This window comes from Cornus florida, unplaced genomic scaffold (genome assembly GCF_030987335.1).
Source record: "Cornus florida cultivar Cherokee Brave unplaced genomic scaffold, ASM3098733v1 CherokeeBrave_3.0.0_Hap2_Chr08, whole genome shotgun sequence".
Taxonomy (NCBI): domain Eukaryota; kingdom Viridiplantae; phylum Streptophyta; class Magnoliopsida; order Cornales; family Cornaceae; genus Cornus; species Cornus florida.
This window is the reverse complement of record NW_026775578.1, coordinates 80,410,551-80,427,248: the sequence shown is the minus strand read 5'-3', so window position 1 is coordinate 80,427,248 and position 16,698 is coordinate 80,410,551.

Sequence of the window (16,698 nt, the reverse complement as noted above, 5' to 3'; positions counted from 1 at the left end):
CATGGTAGCCCAAGGGGCTGCCACCTTCTTTTCTTCTTTTGCACCTTCTTCCCTCACGTAAAATGCCGTAGTGCCTTAGCATTTATCGTAGGCCTTGGCGAGGCGCACCTTTCCCCCTTATTAGAAATCATTTTCGACCACTTTTAAGTTCGGGTTTGGATTTTCATGGTGCCTCAAAGGTTAAAGTTGTTTCCCTCGTAGTCCCCGACATAACCTAGGAGTATTGTCGGATTCAGAGCGTTTTTGTTTTGTTGGGGATTTGTGATTTCATCTAGGGGATGTTTTAGGTTTAATTATGTGTTGTATTAATGGTTTTATAAGCATATACAACTTGTAAGCATGCCTTTGTATTAATTTTAGAATTTAATTTAATTATTTTCTATGGTTAAGATTTAATTCCCATGGTTGTATATAGCTTGGAATTAAATTGTAGCATGCTATTAAATTAAGCCTTGATATGCTTGTTAACATATATTAAATTGGGATGATTTTAATAAGAATTGCAACCTTTAATTAATCTTTCACTTGAATGAAAATTTAATTCACATGGTTGTAACTAGCATGGAATCAACTTGTAATGTGATATTAAATTAGGCCTTAGTATGTTCTTTAACATATGTGAATTTGAGGACATTTGGAGTTATTTTAAAATCTAGAGAAAATTAACTAATTAGATTAATTAATTTTATTTTAAGTGTCTTATTCACTTAATTGGATTTTTGACTTGATATTATTGATGAGCTTGGCATGTTCTATTATATATATTAAATAGAGAATATTTGAATAAGTTTTGAAAACTTTATTTGTTCATTTTCTTGGCATTAAGTTTAATTTAACTAGTTGTAACTAGTATATAATTAGCTTGCAATATGATTTTAAAGTGGACCTTGATATGTTCATTAACAGACCTTGAATTGAGAATATTTGAATGAGCCTTGAATACTTTGTTTTATTATTTCCTTGTATGGAATTTAATTCACCTAGTGATGCCTAGTGTAGAATTAACTTGTATCATGAAATTAAAATAGGCCTTGATATGACTTTTGACATATATGATTTGTAGAATATTTGGAGTTGTTTTGTAATATTGAGAATTTAATTACTTAAGATAATTAAATTCCCTTTTATGCTTCCATTGAGGTAATTAGGCATTGATGTTGTATTCTTGCTTAATTTGTAGTTTGGAACTTGTTATATGATTACATGATAGTATTCCATGAGCTGAAGTTATGATTTAACTTGTAAGTATTCACATTTTACTTATATGACATTTAATATGCATTGTAGCTTGAATGCCTAAGGCATGGCTTGTGTGTATTCCATGACTTGGCTGTGCGTGATAATTGATTTTGGTGCATTGTGTATATGTGATACACTTGTTGCACAACTTGATGATTTTTGGAAAGCCTGTATGGACATTGAAAATTGTTTCAAAATTCCCTTTTCATGTGTATTTTTGCCTTTTTGGCCGTCGGGGGGTCGGATTTTGCATCGGGTCTTCTTGGGAGCCGCGAACTATTGCCGCGCGCTTAGAATCATTTATTACACTTGCGTGCACATTCGTTTCAACCTAAAAATGTATTTAGAGTCAAATGCATACTTGGTGCAAAGTTGCATTTTCGGAGTTTTTAACCCTTTACTGATCTAGGGGCATTTTGGCCATTTCACAGTGTATTTTTTTTTTTCATTTTCTCCACTCAGCCGAGTAGAAAATTTGATTTCAGGAGGAGTTTCTTCTTCATGTTTTTCCAAAAAATTTCGTCTTGGGGCCCATTTTTGCTCTCAGTTGTGGACAGATTCAGAAAAATCAAATACAACAGCTTTTTGGCCCTCTTGACCTCTTCTGATCTAGGGGCATTTTGGGGATTTCTTAGTGAGTTTTTTCTTTTTTTTCCGCGTTGTCAGGTAGAAAACTTGATTTTTTTTTGGGGGGGGGGGGGTTTCTTCTTCGTGTTTTTCCAGAAAAATTCGTTTCGGACCTCGTTTCGGCTCTCAGTTCTGGTGGAACCTTTTTTTTCCCTAGCATGTTAGGGTGCTTGTCAGGATGCTCGTGGGTGCCCATGGTGCCCCGTCTTGACGTCCTGGACGTCGATTTTTGTTTTCGCTCGTTCTCCTTGGTTCGGACTCCAAATCAAGTGAACAGTTTTTTGAACTTGACTAATTTTTTGCTGTCTTTCCAACAGTGTGCTCGATTGCCCCCAGATCCTCTTAGATAATTACCAGTTTACCCTTTTAGCCTTAAGTGCTCATTTTTCTTCGTCATGCCGTTTCTCCTTTGTCTAGACTCTGAATCATGCGATTCTTAAGTCCATCTTGATTAGTTTGTCGATGTCTTTCCAGCGGTGTGCTTGGTGGCACCCGAATCCATATTCTCATAAATGACTATTTTGCCCCTGAGGGCTTAAATTGTTATTTTTCCGATCTGTTGCTTTCATGTCAGTTCTCATTGAGTTCCACGACCTCATGGAAGGTCATCAATGTGTCTTAGAGATGTGTTGTGCCTTGGGAGACCGTTGTCTTGTTTCTTGCTTCCGCATCTGGATCCATTATCGATCAATCTTCGGTTCATCATAGGACGCACTGGCTTGAAAAACCAGGGCCGTCATAGGTTGTATCAGAGTTCCTAGGTTCGAATACCTTGGATGATGGGTTTTGGGTGCATATCATGCTTGTGTTGTGTAATGACCCGGTCATTTCGTTCCTTTCCTTTTTCCTCATAATTTTACGGATGAATTTTTTTCGTTGAAATTTCTTTTCTGAGTTCAGTTTCTCGTCGCTTAGTGTTGTCTCGAGTACTCGGAAATGGTTCCTGAGACTCTTTCCTTTATATTGACAACTTCCTTTGAGGACCGAGTCATTTCCACATTTTTCGTTTTTCGACACTATTCACTTTTCGTCCTTTTCCCTGTTTTGTCCTTTTCCCTATTTTGTCTTTTCCCCGTTTGTCACTTGGTTGGCATAACCTCATTCCTTATGTTTAGAGTTGGTTTTTGACTTCACGTGCCTTCATCTTCAGTGGTTTCCTTGAAATACGTATCTTCACTTTTGTAAGAAAGTACTCTGGTTGCTCTCGGTGTCCATAAGGGCATGGATGTACAGTTTTTCAGAATCTTTTTCTTTTCTTGGGGTGTTTTTCGTAAATATCTTCTGAAGATATTTTATTTCAGGGGTTTTTAAGAAAATATTTTTAGAAGATATTTTCATTCTGGGGCATTACTGCAATTAACCCTTTTTGGAGGGGCCATTTTGCAATTAATTAAAGTTATTGTAAAATACTTCGTCTGGAGCCTGGATCCTCGTACGGGATTCATTTTTCACTTTTCGTCGACTCATAAATTCTTGGAATTTCCTTCTGGTCGTTTTTCTTCAGTTTTACGGTTTCTGGCCCCGGTTGCCGCCAAACTTGTTTGGGGCATATCTCTCTGCTCGGAACTTGGTTTTTGATGCCGTTTCTTCTGTTGTTCATATTTTCTCATTTTAAATCTTTTTTGTTCACAGAGTTTTGCCGTTTGAGCTCGTCTTCTCAAATTCCACTTTTTCGGACCCGCTGGGGCCCTTTCGGGGCACTTTTTGAGTTTTCTATAAATAGGGGGAATTAAAGTCAAAAAGTAATCTTCTCCCCTCTCATGCACGACCTGGATCTGCCATGGCAGACCAAGGGGGGCTTCCACCCTTCTCCTCTCATTTAAACCTCCTTCCCTTTGTTATAAAGTCATAGTGCCTTCACGTTTTGTGTTCATGTTGACTACGCGCTTCTTTCACCCTTATTAGAACCCATTTTTAGCCAAATTTTGATTTCGGGTTTGAAGTCAAGTTGTGATTTTGAGGGAGCTTCTTGTGGGTTCATGTAGATCGTGTTGTCCCCGACAAAACCCTTCGGTATCGTCGGATTCGAAGCACTTTTTTTTCAATGGGCTTTTGAGATTTTCATCTCAAATTGAGGTAGGGGATGTATTAGGTTTATATTATTATTGTATTGATTGTTTTATAAGCATATACAACTTGTGAGCATGCCTTGCTCAAGTTTTTAGAATTTAATTTATTTATTTTCTTTGTTTAGGATTTAATTCTAATGATGATATATAGTTTAGAATTAAATTGTGGCATGCTAGTAAATTAGGCCTTGGTGGGTTGTGTAACATATATTAAATTTGGAGCATTTGAGTGAGAATTGCAAAACTCATTTAATATTTATCTTTTGTGAAAGATTAATTCACATAGTTGTATCAAGCATAAAACCAACTTGTAATATGATATTAAAGTAGGCCTTGGTGAGTTCTTTAACATATATTAAATTGAGAACATTTGGATATGTTTGAAAATCTAGAGAAAAATTAATTAATGAGTTTAATTAATTTTATTTAAAGTGTCTTGGTCACTTAAATTGATATTAGAGGTAATAGGTTGATAATCTCTTGAAATGTCGTGTATTTAATCACCTTGTGAGCATGTTACTAATTTGATGTAGAATTAGTACTTGAGACCTCTTGAAATAGTAATTGGAGTTAGCATGATATAGAATATCATTGACTTGCATAACTTGTTTAGATATATCTTGTGTAGGTGTATAGCTTGTTAGAATATTATAATTGTTTACCTTGGAAGCTAATTACTAAATTGGGACTTATTTAGTACTTGTAGCTTAGTGTGGTAATGTGATTCAATTGTTATAAAATATTCTTGTTTTGGTGTATAAATTGCATATTGGAGGCTTGACATGTCATATGCTATCTAGACTTGAATTATAGGGCATGGTTTGTGTGGATTCAACCTTATTTGTGCATGGAAGATGGTTTTATGCATTAGTGGATTTGGAATAAGTTTGGTCTAACTTATTGATTTTTGTATAAGTTTTGGACTTATTGATTTTGGAAAGTTTGTAAGGACATATTTCACGTGATGGCTAGGGTTTGGCTTTAGTGTGGAGACAAGAGTCTTCTAATTCATAAGTGCGCATTAGGTAGTACCTTGTGGGTCGTAATTGCCCGGAATAACTTATGCGTGTGCGTACTAGGTAGAGAACTCAATTTTGAGGGGGGTTTCTTCTTTGTGTTTTTGCAAAAAAATTCATCTAGGCCTCCAAATTCAGCCTCTGTTTTGGAATTTTCTGAAAAAAAAAATTGCACAGCAGCTTTATGGGTTGCTGTCAGCAATGGTGCACCTAGCGCGCACGCGGCGTGCATGGGCGCGCGCATGGGCGTGCGCATGGGGCTGTCATGGCCCCTCGTCGGGCCGCCGCGACGTCAATTCTTCTTTTGGGCTTTTCTCCTTCGTCCGGACTCCGATTCAAGTGAATTTTTTTTGAACTTGATTAATTTTTTGTCGTCTATCGAATGGTGTGCTCGATTACACCCAGATATTTATGGATAATTACTATTTTGCCCTTAAAGCTTTAAGTGTCCGTTTTTCGTCGTCATGCCATTTCTTCTTCGTCTGGACTCCGAATCATGCGATTCTTGAGTCCATCTTGATTAGTTTTTCGTTGTCCTTCCAGCGATGTGCTCGGTGGCACCCGAATCTACAATTTTCAGAAATGACTCTTTTGCCCTTGGGGGCTTATTTGTCATATTTTTAATCTTTGCTTCCGCATCAGTTCTCATTAAGTTTCACGACCTCATGGAAGGTCACTTTGACTTCTTAGAGTCTTGTTTTCTATTTTTGCTTTCACATTTCGGATCCATTATCAGGTCAAACTATGGTTCATCACAGGACACACTGGGTTGAAAAATCCAAGGTCGTCACATGTTGCCATGCTTTATGTGTTTAATTGTTTCTTGATAACATGTCTATTTGCTTATGTGGCAACTTGTTTAGAAGCTTACCTTAACCGCTTTACCATACGATTTATGCTTATTTATCTTAGCATATGGTATATGTATGTTTATCATAGCATGGTGTATGTACTTGTCTGCCTTAGCATACTGTATATGCTTGTCGGCCTTAGTACATTGTACGCACTTGTCTAAGTTACCATGTTATTTATGCTTGTCTGCTTTAACATGTTATATATAGTTGTTCAGCTTAGCATGATTATATGTAGCATATCGTCATACTTTACGTCCTTCTCCTGTACACACTGACATGCCTTATGTGATTTTTACTACTTGTGTGAGTAGGTAACCTGTTACTATGCTGTATGCTAACTGTTTACTTTTTATGTTTTGTTTTGACATTGCATGTTGTCCCAACTTGGTTGGTAGAGATTGATAGTAGGGCATTGTCTCTTGGGGTCTGTCGTATCCCTTGGATGTATTCTTGTCTTGCTAAGTTCCTTCATTAGGTAGGAGAAATTTATTCTGTAAGGAACCCACGACGGGAGCCTTCTTATTCTTCTTGTCGGTTTGGTTGTTTCAAGACCTTGGTTTGATGGTTGATATAAGTAAGGCTCATGTGAGTGTAGAATTACAGTCCTTGTCTGGTAGAATGAGACGCTGGCCAGAGAGGCACCGTTTCATTTCCTTTTCCTTTGTGGCTTCACGACTTGGTCGGGGAGCGTTTGGGGTATTGGTATCGTCTCTTGGGGTTTCGTGGTGACCTGGATGTGATGACGTCATTGGGGTCTTGTTTCTATCGTTATGGGACGAAGAGTCAGGGTTGACTCCAGTCCTTCCTTGGGGACTTAAAAGGTTTGTCTTCGTGAGCCTCATGGCAAGGTTCTCACATATTGCCTTTTTAGAGAGATGGTTTTAGGATTTAGATAGGTGTGTTGGCTTAGGATCCTTCCTGTGTAGCCCCGAATAGCTCTTACGAGCTACTGTTGGGGTGTGTATGGTTTCGTGTAATTAATTACATTGGTGCAATTAATTACTCTCCCTTGTCATTTTAGGTTCTGATAGATTCCTGTCCAGTTCTTATCTAACTCGTTGGCATCTTGAGTTGAGTTCTTTGTTGATGTCTCGTAATGGCTAGCGTTAGAACTATCAATTGCGTCGTTGTTTCGTTATGTGTGGCGTTGGGATTTCATCTTGGGTTTGAGCTAGTCTTGGGAAATACTTGTAGACTTTTTGTTTCGGGAACCTTAATGTTCATTTCGGGAGATGATTCCATTCCTCACGGTGAGAGATTGGAATCATCCGGGATTTCAGGATTCACTTTCAGTGAGTTCGTCATTTTGAGAGGCATTTAATCCCTTCTTGCTTTTGACTTGTGGGATTGTTAATTGTATAGTACTTTTTATATGTTCGTATGCCTTGTTGTTTTGAGCATGCCTTAGAAACATGTTTAGGATACATAACCATCTAGTAGTTATGTGAAGATATATATGATGTATTTTTTATTTACTATATCTGTTTAGCATGCTAGCGTCATAGATGATGTGTCGCGTGTCCTTGATGCTTGACCCCTAGGTAGCGTATTTGATTGCCCTGGTACGCTATGTGTTTAGTTGTATGGTGCAATATGGTTTTTATGATTTGATTTTATGAGTCGTGACATGGTCACCTTACATATGTATGTCTTATGACTGATTATTTTGTTTAGTTCATGTTTGTTTTATCATTCCTGTACTGTACCTTGGGTTATGTGACCTTAGTTGTCGGGATTGCGTGTGTGAGCTTGATCCGGTGTCTTGATTCCTAGGCGTAGCCTTGTAGTAAGTCAGCTTTAGGACGACATAGAGGATTTTGGGTTAATTGCCATGTTGGGAGTCATTGTAACTAGGGCAATGGTGATGTTGTTTGATTTCGTAAAGTCCGAGCCATTGGCTTGGGGGCATAGACTCGCCAGACTTTGGATTCGTGACTGGTGTTGTTGATAACGGTGTTTTGAGACTTGGGGTTGTCAGTTTTCTAGTATTGAGGATTTAAGGCTTTAAGCGTAGCGGTACCTATGGCATTGTTGTTAGAGTTTTGGTATTGGCCAGGATGGTCCGGCTGGACATCTTTAGACCATATCTCAACTCTCATAAAATGCCTGGCTTTCGTCGCGTTTTTGGTAATGATCGTTTTGGACATTGATGTCATTTGTATCGATAGGTTTCACGGGTAAGCTTATTGGGGGCAGGTGATGAATTAGGGCTTTATACTGTCATGCTACCATACGAGTTATGTGTGGTGGATGAGTGTTACTTGCCGTCGATGCTACCTTGCATTGTAAGTGTGGGCGGGCACTAGACGTTGTCGATGCTATTGCACTTTGACTACGTTGTGAGTGGGTTCTAGTCGCTATTCATGCTGCCATGTTACTTCTGGTCATGTTCCTGGTTTCGGTGTGTTGTTGCCTTGGTCTCCTTTGGGAAGTTGACATTGGGTTGTATGTCAATTCGTTTAATAAGGTGTTGTCTCTCGGTTTGTGTTTTTGCATTCCTTCAGTTGGATCTTGAGGCTTTTGGAGATGTCCTTTAGTGATTTATGATCCTTTCCTCTGTGTGACCTTGTGTTCGGCCCTTGTTCGGTTCTTCCGGTGATGTTCCTAATTTTGGGGACGAAATTTCCTTAAAGAGGGTAAGTTGTAATGACCCTGTCATTTTCCTTCCTTCCATTTTTCTCAGATTTTTACGGATAAATTTTTTCCGTTGATTTTTCTTTTCTGAGTACGGTTACTCGTCATTTAGTGTTGTCTCGAGTGCTTAGAAATGGTTTCCAAGACTCTTTCCTTTGGATTGACAACTTCCTTAAAGGATCGCGTCATTTCCACATTTTTCATTTTTTTGACACTATGCACTTTTCGTTTTTTTCCCCCGTTTGTCACTTTGTTGGCATAACCTCACTTCTCATGTTCGGGGTTGAGTTTTGACTTTATGAGTTTTCATTTCAGTGGTTTTCCTCGAAACACGTAGCTTTACTTTTGGAGAAAAGTTCATCGGTTGTTTCTTTCTCCCATAAAGGGCGTGGATGAAAGGATTCTTCAGATTCATTCATGTTCCTTGAGTGTTTTTCATAAATATCTTTTGAAAATATTTTATTTCAAGGGTATTTAAGAAAATATCTTTTGGAAGATATTTTCATTCTAGGCAGTTTTTCAGTTACCCTTTCTTGAAGGGGCCATTGTGCAATTAACGAAAGTTATTGCAAAATGTCTCATTTTGAGCCTGGATCCTTGTACGGGATTCATTTTCACATTTCGTTGAGTCGTGTACTTTTAGAATTTCCTTACGGTCGTTTTTCCCAGTTTTAGGGTTTTCGGCCCCGGTTAGTGCTAAACTTGTTCGGGGCATATCTTCCCGTACGGTACTCGGTTTTCGACGCCATTTCTTCCATTATTCATTTTTTTTTCTTCATTTTGATCCTTTTTTGTTTACGGCGTTTTGCCGTTTGAGCGTGTCTTCTCAAATTTCACTTTTACAGACCTGGCGGGGCCCTTTTGGGGCACTTTTAGGGTTTTACTATAAATAGGGGGTCTAGAAAAAGAAAACATTTTATTTTCTCTTTTTATCCCATGTTCAGCAGTAGCCATGGCAGCCTAAGGGGCTGCCACCTTCTTTTCTTCTTTTGCACCTTCTTCCCTCGCTTAAAATGTCGTAGTGCCTTAGCGTTTATCGTAGGTCTTGGCGAGGCGCACCTTTCCCCTCTATTTGAAACCATTTTTGACCATTTTTGAGTTCGGGTTTGGATTTTTATGGTGCCTCAAAGGTTAAAATTGCTTCCCTCGTAGTCCTCGATATAACCTACGAGTATTGTTGGATTCGGAGCATTTTTATTTTGGTGGGGATTTGTGATTTTATCACAAAATGAGGTAGGGGATGTTTTAGGTTTAATTATGTGTTGTATTGATGGTTTTATAAGCATATACAACTTGTAAGCATGCCTTTGTATTAATTTTAGAATTTAATTTAATTATTTTCTATGATTAAGATTTAATTCTCATGGTTGTATATAGCTTGGAATTAAATTGTAGCATGCTATTAAATTAAGCCTTGATATGCTTGTTAACATATATTAAATTGGGAGGATTTGAATAAGAATTGCAACTTTTAATTAATCTTTCACTTGAATGAAAATTTAATTCACATGGTTGTAACTAGCATGGAATCAACTTGTAATGTGATATTAAATTAAGCCTTAGTATGTTCTTTAACATATATGAATTTGAGGACATTTGGAGTTGTTTTAAAATCTAGAAAAAATTAATTAATTAGATTAATTAATTTTACTTTAAGTGTCCTATTCACTTAATTGGATTTTTGACTTGATATTATTGATGAGCTTGGCATGGTCTATTATATATATTAAATAAAGAATATTTGAATAAGTTTTGAAAACTTTATTTGTTTATTTTCTTCGTATTTAGTTTAATTTAACTAGTTGTTACTAGTGTATAATTAGCTTGTAATGTGATTTTAAAGTGGGCCTTGATATGTTCATTAACATACCTTGAATTGAGAATATTTGAATGAGTCTTGAATACTTTGTTTAATTATTTCCTTGTATGGAATTTAATTTACCTAGTGATGCCTAGTGTAGAATTAACTTGTATCATGAAATTAAAATAGGTCTTGATATGACTTTTGACATATATGATTTGTAGAATATTTGGAGTTGTTTTGTAATATTGAGAATTTAATTACTTAAGATAATTAAATTCCCTTTTATGCTTCCATTGAGGTAATTAGGCATTGATGTTGTATTCTTGCTTAATTTGTAGTTTGGAACTTGTTATATGATTACATGATAGTATTCCATGAGTTAAAGTTATGATTTAACTTGTAAGTATTCACATTTTATTTATATGACATTTAATATGCCATTGTAGCTTGAATGCTTAGGGCATGGCTTGTGTGTATTTCATGACTTGGTTGTGCGTGGCAATTGATTTTGGTGCATTGTGTATATGTGATATACTTGCTGCACAACTTGATGATTTTTGGAAAGCTTGTATGGACATTGAAAATTGTTTCAAAATTCCCTTTTCATGTGCATTTTTGCCTTTTTGGCCGTCGGGGGGTCGGAGTTTGCATCGGGTCTTCTCGGGAGCCGTGGACCATTGCCGTGCGCTTAAAATCATTTATTACACTTGCGTGTACATTCGTTTCAACCTAAAAATGTATTTAGAGTCAAATGCATACTTGGTGCAAAGTTGCATTTTCTGAGTTTTTAACCCTTGATTGATCTAGGAGCATTTTGGCCATTTCACAGTGTAATGTTTTCATTTTCTCCACTCAGCCGAGTAGAAAATTTGATTTCAGGAGGGGTTCTTCTTCATGTTTTTCCAAAAATTTTTGTCTCGGGGCCCATTTTTGCTCTCAGTTGTGGACAGATTCAAAAAAATCAAATGCAGCAGCTTTTTGGCCCTCTTGACCTCTTCTGATCTAGGGGCATTCTGGGGATTTCATTGTGAGTTTTTTTCTTTTTCTTCCACGTTGTCGGGTAGAAAACTCAATTTTAGGGGGGGGGGGGGTTTCTTTGTGTTTTTCTAGAAAAATTCATTTCGGACCTCGTTTCGGCTCTTAGTTCTGGCATAACCTTTTTTTTTTTCCCTAGCATGTCAGGGTGCTTGTGAGGACGCTCATGGGGGTGCTCGTGGGAGCCCATGGTGCCCCGTCTCGACGTCGATTTTTGTTTTCACTCGTTCTCCTTTGTCCGGACTCCAAATCGAGTGAACATTTTTTTGAACTTGAGTAATTTTTTGCTGTCTTTCCAACGGTTTGCTCGATTGCCCCCAGATCTTCCTAGATAATTACCAGTTTACCTTTTTAGCCTTAAGTGCTTATTTTTCTTCGTCATGCCGTTTCTCCTTTGTCTGGACTCTGAATCATGTGATTCTTGAGTCCATCTTGATTAGTTTGTCTATGTCTTTCCAGTGGTGTGCTCGGTGGCACCCGAATCCATATTCTCAGAAATGACTATTTTGCCCCTGGGGGCTTAAATTGTTATTTTTTCGATTTGTTGCTTCCACGTCAGTTCTCATTGAGTTCCACGACCTCATGGAAGGTCATTAATGTGTCTTAGAGGTATGTTGTGCCTTGGGAGACCGTTGTCTTGTTTCTTGTTTCTGCATCTGTATCCATTATCAGGTTAATCTTTGGTTCATCATAGGCCGCACTGGCTTGAAAAACCAGGGCTATCATAGGTGGTATCCGAGCTCCTAGTTTCGAATACCTTGGACGACGGGTTTTGGGTGCATATCATGCTTGTGTTGCCATGCTTTATATGTTTAATTATTTCTTGATAACATGTTTTGATTTGATAACATGTCTATTTGCTTATGTGGCAACTTGTTTAGAAGCTTACCTTAACCGCTTTAGCGTACGATTTATGCTTATTTATCTTAACATATGGTATATGCTTGTTTATCATAGCATGGTGTATGTACTTGTCTACCTTAGCGTACTGTATATGCTTGTCGGCCTTAGTACATTGTACACGCTTGTCTGAGTTACCATGTTATTTATGCTTGTCTGCTTTAACATGTTATATATGGTTGTTCATCTTAGCATGATTATATATAGCATATCGTCATGCTTTATGTCCTTTTCCTGTATACACTGACATGCCTTATGTGATTTTTACTACTTGTGTGAGTAGGTAACCTGTTGCTATGCTGTATGCTAACTGTTTACTTTTTATGTCTTGTTTTGACATTGCATGTTGTCCCAGCTTGGTTGGTAGAGAATGATAGCAGGGCATTGTCTCTTGAGGTCTGTCGTATCCCTTGGATGTATTTTTGTCTTGCTAAGTTCCTTCATTGGGTAGGAGAAATTCATTTTGTAAGGAACCCACGACGGGAACCTTCTTGTTCTTCTTGTCGGTTTGGTTATTTCAAGACCTTGGTTTGACGGTTGATGTAAGTAAGGCTCATGTGAGCGTAGAATTTCAGTCCTTGTCTAGTAGAATAAGACGTCGGCCAGAGAGGCACAGTTTCATTTCCTTTTCCTTCGTGGATTCACGACTTGGTCGGGGAGCGTTTGGGGTGTTGGTATTGTCTCTTGGGGTTTCGTGCTGACCTAGATGTGATGATGTCATTGGGGTTTTATTTTTATCATCATAGGATGATGAGTTGGGGTTGACTCCAGTCCTTCCTTGGGGACTTAGAAGGTTTGTCTTCGTAAGCCTCATGGTGAGGTTCTCACGTATTGCCTTTTTAGGGAAATGGTTTCAGGATTTAAATAGGTATGTTGGCCTAGGATCCTTCCTGTGTAGCCCTGAATAGCTCTTACGAGCTACTGTTGGGGTGTGTATGGTTTCGTGTAATTAATTGAATTGGTGCAATTAATTACTCTCCCTTGTCATTTTAGGGTTCCGATAGATTCCTGTCCAGTTCTCATCTAACTCGTTAGCATCTTGAGTTGATTTCTTTGTTGATGTCTCGTAATGGCTAGTGTTGGAACTATCCATTGTGTCATTGTTTTGTTATGTGTGGCGTTGGGATTCTATCTTGGGTTTGAGCTAGTCTTGGGAAAGGCTTGTAGACTCTTTGTTTTGGGAACCTTAGTGTTCATTCTGGGAGATGATTCCATTCCTCACGGTGAGAGATTGGAATCATCCGAGATTTTAGGATTCACTTTCAGTGAGTTCGACCTTTTGAGAGGCATTTCATCCCTTCTTGCTTTTGACTTGTGGGATTGTTAATTGTATATTACTTTTTACATGTTTATATGCCTTATTGTTTTGAGCATGCCTTAGAAACATGTTTAGGATACGTAATCATCTAGTAGTTATGTGATGATATATATGATGTGTTTTTCATTTTCTATATCTATTTAGCATGCTAGCGTCGTAGATGATGTGTAGCGTGTCCTTGATGCATAACCCCTATTTGATGGTAGCGTATTTGATTTCCCTGGTACACTATGTGTTTTGTTGTATGGTGCGATATGGTTTTTATGATTTGATTTTATGAGTCGTGACATGGTCATCTTACATATGTATGTCTTATGACTGTTTATTTTGTTTAGTTCATGCTTTAATCATTCCTGTACTGTACCTGGGGTTGTGTGACCTTGGTTGTTAAGATTGTGTGTGTGAGCTTGATCCGGTGTCTTGATTCCTAGGCGTAGCCTTGTAGTAGGTCAGCTTTAGGATGACGTAGAGGATTTTGGGTTGATTACCATGTTGGGAGTTGTTGTGACTAGGGCGATGGTGATGTTGTTTGATTTCGTAAAGTCCGATCCATTGGCTTGGGGGCATAGACTCGCCAGTCTTTGGATTCGTGACTTGTGTTGTTGGCAATGGTGTTTTGAGGCTTGGGGTTGTCAGTTTTCTAGTATTGAGGATGTTGCCCAGATATAGACTCTAGAGAGAGGGGGGGGGGGGGCGGAATAGAGTCTAACCAAACTAAGGTCAAATTTGGGTTTTAATTAATCAACTAAAACAAAGCTTAACTTCCTTGATAAATATTGAAGAAAATAACCTAAATTTTGAACTTCAAAGGATAATATTTATCAAACAAAATATATAGCAATAAATGAAAGAGATAGAGATAGAGATTGCAAACATATACTCAGCGATTTTAGCGAGGTTCGGAAACTCCTACTCCTCGGCTAAAGACCCCTCTTAAGACTTCCTAATTCACTATGGCTTCTCCTTGCGGGTGGAGGGCAAACCATTTATAAGAAGCTTTTCCTTGCTTTTAAGTGCTAAGAGAAACACCTTCTCTTAGTCTTTCTTGGGCCACACCAGCCCTTACAATATTTGAACAAGATTGATGAAGTACAAAGTGATCTCTCTTAGATCTAAAGTACAAGATTCAGCTCACTCTAGAGTATGTATGAATAAATTGAAGCTCAATACTCTTTTGATGATAAGAAGTGTGTATATGATAATGAAAGGCTTCATAATTGCAAGAAGACCTTTCTCAATAAATGCAACCACCTTTTATGAAGACTACCAGTCATTATATAGACTTTCAGAATCGTCTGATATGAATTCTAGCTGTTGGACACACACTTCGAGGAGAAATGGACGTTTGAATTTTCAAATTTCGCAGGTTCGGTGGTCCAAAATAGAACTCTCTTGAGGTTCAGTCGACCGATTTGGTTCGAGGTTGATTACTAGCCATGTTTCGGTAGACTGATGAAAACTTCCATCTATTTTGGTCGACTGAAACTCCTTCCTCAAAAGCTTTAAAACATTCTGTGAGAATCGGCTCTGCTGACTCATTTACCTTTATAGTTTCGGTCGTCTGAAACTCAAGTATGTATTTTAAATTTGCTAGGTTCGATAGACCGAACTAGAATGGCCTGAGTTTCGGTAGACCGATATTTCTTAAAAGTTTTGACCTAAGCTCTTTGATAGAATCGGTTAACTGGTTTAAGGTATCCTTCCATTTTGGTCGATCGAAATGGAACATATGACTTAGGAACATATTTTGATGAGTTGAGTTTGGTCTAATGATCCTCACTTTGATGAATGATTTTCAATGCATGATTTTGAGAGATTGAGCTTCAAGATGTTCATATATACTTTAACAAGGTTTCCTAAAGAGCTCACCATCCTAACTAACCCCATTTTGATGAGATGATGAAGACTTGTCTTTAACTCTTGATTCCTTAGTCCTTTTCTCATGCCTTGGTGTTGCTTCTTCAGTTTTGCTTTTCTATTGTAGTGTCTTGACTTGATGAAAGCTTTGATTTGTAATTTCACTCAAGTAGACATTAGTGTACATAGAACATCATTAATGAATTATTATCATCAAAAGGCTTAGATTCAAGGTCAACAATCTCCCCCTTTTTGATGATGACAATTCATTGATGTGTTAGTCAAATGAGAATAAGAATGTGAGCAGTTCTCCCCCTATCAATGTGCATAATTTTGAAAGCAAGATCATTTATATAAAAGATTTACAAAACTCCCCCTTTCCTTGTGCATTCAACTGAACATTATTAGCAATACATATGAAATCATATATAAGAACATGTAATTCATAGAAACCAAAAACATGTATTTTTATTTGATTTAGGAATTCAGAGTATAGTCAAGTCAAAGATCACATCTACTTGATTTCAGTACAGTCAATGATCACCTCTACATCATTATCCTATTCTCAGCATTTCAACTACATTTTAAATCAAAACAGCCTACATTAACATCACTCTCCCCCTTTGTCATGCATCAAAAAGGAAGGGGAGGGGTGTGAGAGCATCAGAAGTGATGAAGTCCCATGACTCGGAGGTCGGCAAGGTCATGTTTCACAAGATCAACTTCATTAGCAACTTCTTCAAGGCGTTCATGCATCTTAAGAATGTGTTCTCTGTTCTCTTTGCTAAGAGCAATGTGCTCCTTAGAAAGAACAATGTTTTTGTTGCTCTTCAGCTTCCTCTTCTTCTTCAACCTCAACTTCCTCGTCTCTATCTCCATCACCACCCTCTTCAACATCTCCTACTTGTTGCTCATCCATGACCATATCTTGACCTTTATTTTGAGGAACTCTAAACTTAGGGTCATACCAAATGTTGGCTTCGGATTTTTTTAGACCCATTTGAGTTAGCAATTCTCTGTCAAATCTGTAGAGATTTATAAGTTCTTTTTTGTCCTCTCCTTCTATTTGCACCTTGTAGGCTCTGAAGATGAGGGTAAGAGACATGGAATAGAAGAGGTGTGTTTTCTCCTTTTTAATGCAATCTTGCATATGGTGAAAGATGATGAAGAAGAGATCAAACTGCTTTCCGTTTAGGACACACCATGTAAGAAAGGCTTCCATATACGACACATCCGAACGTCCGCCGAATTTTGGAAGAATGGTATAGATGATAACATGATAGATGAGACGGGCTTGGACGGTTAACTGACTTGCGAAAATCTTGTCAGTGTTTTCAGTAGGGAA